Source organism: Octodon degus, unplaced genomic scaffold, assembly GCF_000260255.1.
Source record: "Octodon degus isolate 3935 unplaced genomic scaffold, OctDeg1.0 scaffold00016, whole genome shotgun sequence".
NCBI lineage: Eukaryota > Metazoa > Chordata > Mammalia > Rodentia > Octodontidae > Octodon > Octodon degus.
The window spans coordinates 9,326,822-9,332,394 of NW_004524592.1; positions in this window are offsets into that span (position 1 = coordinate 9,326,822).

The following is a 5,573-nucleotide window of genomic DNA, read 5'->3' on the forward strand; positions in this document are numbered from 1 at the left end:
ACTTGGAACTGACCCTGTGAGTAATTAGAATGGGGTCCCCACACTTTTGAGTCACCAGCTAAACCCCACTGCATGGTGTCCTGGGGCACACAAGGCCTTCCGGGTGACCAGCTCAAAGGAAGATTATTGTCTCAACTCAGCTCTCTGTCCAGGGCCCCACAAAATAGAAACCCCTTTACTTGGGGGAAGAACAAGCAGACAAGATGGGATGAAAAGGAAGCGTGTTTAAAGTGGATAAAAGGAGGTCTTTTTCCCCCCCCACTGCACACAATTGACCTGGGGAACTCACTGCAGCAGGATATTAAGATCAATGGTGAAGATTTGTGTTTTAAAAGATTAGACATTTCCCATGCATATCATCAACAGTGAGATTCAACAGGATGAAAGTGAGATGGATGAAAGTTCTTCACTTCAGTGCTTAAGTTGATCACCAACTGGGTCAGGCAAAAGGAAAAAAGTTATCTCCCCGACCATCTGAGAGTTCACAGGCAGCCGGGTTTGGGATATTCCAGTTACTGCTCTTGTGTAAAAAGCTCTCCCCGCACAGGGTGTAAAACAACAGCTATTTAATTGAATTCACTTGTACAGTGGCTCAGGACCCTGGAATAGGCATAGCTGAAGTGCTCACCTCTGCCCCATGCTGTCCGGGGCCTCCCTTGGGATGGTTTAGCTAGCTGAGGGGACCTGAGGCTGGGGACCATGCATCAGACACCAGCTGGAGGGACGCAAAGCCTCACCCACCTAGGACTGTCAATGGTTGCTCCCTGTGGGCTTCAAGAGGAAGCATTTCAAAGAAGTAATGCTCCAAGAATCGGTCACCTAGGACCCACCCACAGCATTGTCTCAGCATACTCTAGTGGTCAGCACCATCACAGGACCACCAAGAGTCAGGAGAAAGCAATCGACTGAGGACCTGCCACCCACCCTCTTCTATGGGAGAATGGCAAGGTCACATGCAGAGGAATATAGGGCTTGGGAGAAGTTTTTACAGTTATCAGTTATCTGTGGAAAATATCAGTTATCTCTAAAAAATGTAGACTTCCAGGGAAGGATCTTGGAATTGAAGATTGCATGACCATACAATCTGGTGGGGGAAACTGATGTGTGGTAGATAACCACAGAAATATGACATAGATGGATCACAAGGTGGTGCGCTGACATGCCCCGCTTAAGAATCCTGACCTAGAATCCTTTTTTTAACTGATTGATTGCATTTTACAAGAATCATAGCCAAGCACAGTGGCACAGGCCTGTGACAGCAGCTTTGCAGCAGGAGGATGGTGTCTTAGCTACTTCCTTGTTTCTGAGACGTGTTATCTGACACATTCCCTGGCATCCACCACATGTTAAAGGAAGAAAAGATTATTTTGGCTCACAGTTTCAGGAGGTTTAGTCCATAGCCAGCAGTTCAAATGCAGAAACAGCAGGACAGCAGGGTCCAGTGGGGGCAGCCTGGAAGCAGAGAGACAGCAAGAGGAAAGGGTATGTCACCAGCTTCCTCCTCCTCCTCCTCCCACCTGTGTCCCACCTCAGCCCACAGCCTGCATGATGGCCCACCACACACAGAGCAGGGCTTCCCTCATCTGCTGTCCCATATATATCTTGGCAAACCTCTCAGAGACACACCCAGAATGTGCTTTACTAATTTCCTGGGTGTTATGCAACCCGACAAGACTGACCATCAAGATTCCCCATCACCAGCAGTAATGCAGTGAGGCAGCTAATGCTGCAAGGCCTGGTGTCCCCTCCAAGTGGTCAGTCACCAGTTACACAGTACTGTATTTTCCAAAAATAAGACCTAACCAGAAACTAAATGCTAGCAAGATTTTTCAGGGTGCTCTTAATGTGAGCTCTATCCCCAAATAAGCCCCAGTGAAGACGGTTAGCCACATGGGTGCATTCAGCAGGCCCACTGCAACACCTGGACAGATGTACTAGCATAAAATAATAATGTTAATATACAGTTAAATACAAATAAATATTATTAATATTACTATAATTAAGCATTTGCAAATGCCCAAGTGGGCACCTTTGACAGGAGATAAACACCTATGTAAACAGATGAACCCACGACTTAATGCTGAATGATAGTTGGGGCATAGATGCAAGAATAACAGGCCCAGGGCTGCTGGGGAGATAGCTCAGTGGAATAAGTGCTTGCCTGGCAAGCATAAGGTCCTGAGTTCAATCCCTGGTACCACAAAAAAAAAAAAAAAAAAAACACCCAAAAAAACCACAGGCCTGAGTGGTAACTAATGCACATTGCTGCACCTAAAATGCACCTTCATAATTCAGCGTCGCATGTTGTAATGATGCACTATGAGCTGCCTGCATGGACAGGCGCACTCATTTAAGGACACCTCTGTTGCTGGACACGAGAGCCTGGGACACGGTTCTACAGGAAACGGAGTCTCAAGAAAATCAGGCCAGAATCCAGGGTTTGGAGAGTTATGATGACGTTCCAACAGATGATGCCATGACTACATCTGAATAAATGCAGATTTTTATACATGAATAAGTGTAGGTTTTTAAAAAAATCTTTATTTGATATAGGGTCTTGCTACGCAGCTTGGACTCATAGTGATCCTCCTGTCTCAATCTCCCCAGCACTGGGATTACAGGCATGTTCCACCATGACCAGTTTCAGTGGCCAGCTTGGCATCTGGGCTGGCATGACAAGCAGTACCAGGGATTGAACCCATGTCCTTGTGCTTGCCAAACAGGCGCTTTGACCACTGAGCTATCTCCCCAGCCTGTAAAGATTTTTGTACATCAATAAATATAGATTGTTGTATATGATAAAATAAGGCATTCCTGAAAAATAAGATCTATTGCATCTTTCTTTCTTTCTTTCTTTCTTTTTTTTTTTTTTTTTACGGGACCAGGGATTGAACTCAGGCCCTTGCACTTGCCAGGTAAGCACTTATTTTACTGAGCTATCTCCCCAGCCCCTATTGCATCTTTAGGAGCAAACATTAATATAAGACCAGGTCTTGTTTCGGGGGACATATAGTAGCAGCAACAGAACTACCATCCTGACTCCTAGATTACAGCCACTGCAGTAGGCGTCCCATATACCCCAGAGCCTTAGAACTCCCCCTCCCCCAACCTCCTCCCTTCTTTTCCAGCCTTCCAGAAGCTGGGTGTGCCCCTGCTCCAGTGTAGACACCAAATCTGTCTCTGCTTGAACACCTAGAGTGGCTTCAGCTTTTTGCAGCAAACCCTGGGGGACAACCGCCCACACTCGGCCTCCAGCAAGCTTGGGTCCTCCTGAGTCCCTAGCACCACTGGGCCTCCCCAGGCCCTGCCCTACCCACCTCCCCTCTGTGGGCTCCTGGAACCAGTGCCCGGCTCACCACAGGGATAGAATCAATGCCCAGCGACATGAAGCTTCCTCTGTCAAGAACCAGGAGGCACTGAAGTCTGTGTGAGGGTGCTCCTCAGGGATGTTGTGCACCCAAAGAACAGGCTGTCTGGGATTTATCCTACTGGATTCTAGAGGAAGCCAGAGCACTCAGCTTTCCTGCACTGGGCCTCCACACATGAGGGACCACACCAGAACTGAAGATTTTCCTTAACCACCGGGAGGGAATGCTGAGGACAGGGACTACAGTGAAGCCTGCTGTAGATGCAGACTTGGAAGTCAGGGAGCCTCAGGTGGGACAGCGCAGTGTGCCCGGCTGGCCTGAACCTCAGGGGCTGCACCTGTACAGTGCCAGCAAGAACACAGCTTTCTAGGCTTCTCGGAGTAAAGGAGATTGCATATGTAAAATGGTTAGCACATATTCTGTAAAATGCATACAGGAAATCCTCAATATTCGTCTATTGCTGTTATTATGGTTACCATCACTCTGAATACACTTTATCACCATTTTGTTGCTCTACATAATTTTGCCTTCCACCTAAGCAGACTCAGGTGCAATTAACCTAGAACACACTCTTTGCTGTTCCTTCTCTGGGGATACTCCACTTCCCACCGAGGTGGTTAATTTCTAATACTGCTTTTAAAAAAAAAATTGCTATTATTTGTGGCACCGGAAATCGAGCCCAGGGCCTTCACATAGCCTCATCCCAAGGGACCCCGTATGGCAATCTCTCTGAGCTCAATTTTTTTTTTAATGTATTTAGCACAGGGTCTACAGGGTCTCACTACACAGCTCAGACTCATAGTGATCCTCCTGCTTTCAGCCTCCCAAGCACTGGGATTACAGGTACATACCACACCCACTCTCAGTCACTGTCTCAGCATGCTCTGGAGGTGGGACCAGCACAACATGCCACAAATCAAACCTGGTCCCTGAGTCCCTGCACCTCCCTAAGCAGGTGCTTTAGTCTGCTGAGCTATCTGGCCAGCCCTTGAGCTTGAATTTTTATCCTCCTACATCAGCCTCCCTGAGTGCTGGGATTCCAGGTATGCAGCCCATACCCAGCTGTTAATCCCTTCTTGGCAGAAGGCCTAGCTAGACCCAAGTGTGAGGCTATTCTGAGGACACACCAAACATCTTTTCAGTAGTTCTCAAGCCTACATGAAAATCAGAAATCACTTCACAGTTAAAACAGCAATAAAAACCAAAACCTCTAAGACCAACATCTAGATCCCTCAGTCAAAAATCCTGATTTAAGAGGGGTAAGGTGCAGTGGTTCTTATAGCTTCCAAGGAGGTTATAATGTGTAGCTGATATGTACCAATCACTGTGGAGAAGATTAGTGCTTCCATTACCTGGGGGAGAAAAAGAGCACCACATTCCTCTCCCGTTATCCCTACCATGGAGTGGGAGGGAGAGGACTGAAGGTCACAAGAGAATTCTTCCACTTACAATGTGAATGAGACCTTCTCATCATATCGTCCACCTGGATCAATGGCACATGGAGTTAGCCCTTGGGTTAGTGTACTGGTTTCTCACCCAAGCATGGCTGAGAGGATAGAAGAGATCCTGTCCCTGTGCAGGAGGTAGCCAGCACGGGGTCCTGGCCATGCAGGCTCATGTGCACACAATGGCTGCTGCTGTCAGGTGCGAACACTTCAATCCAAGCAAGTGAGAGCACCTGTGCTTTGGATTAAACTTCGCAATGTCTATTGCTAAAGATAGCGGTTAGCCTGGAGTGTGCTCAGAAATAAAGCACACCTGGAAATGTTTCTTCGTATTGTTAAAGTCCTATACAACGAGAATATTGAAACCTGGGAAGACCCTAGGTGCACAGCTAGTACGGACAAAGCCAGAGTCTGGACCTAATGCTGCTGCAGTTAGCAGTCGGGCTGAGCTGAGAGATGCAGTTTCCATGGCAAAGGCTGCACACAAGTGCTCAGTGACAGTTGTGAAGTCGAAAGGGTTAATTTCAGTGGTCATGAACTCATTCACTCATTTCATGACTGTTTATCAAGGGTGTCTGTATTTAGCATGCCATTTCTGCCTCAATTTTTAAGATAGTATACATAGCAGTGTGCCTGCAATCCTAGCACTCTGGGAAGCTAAAAGAAGAGGATTGCAAATTAAATCCAAGTTCAACCTGGGCAATTTAACGAGAGAGAGTCTCTCTCTCTCTCTCTCTCTCTCTCTCTCTCTCTCTCTCTC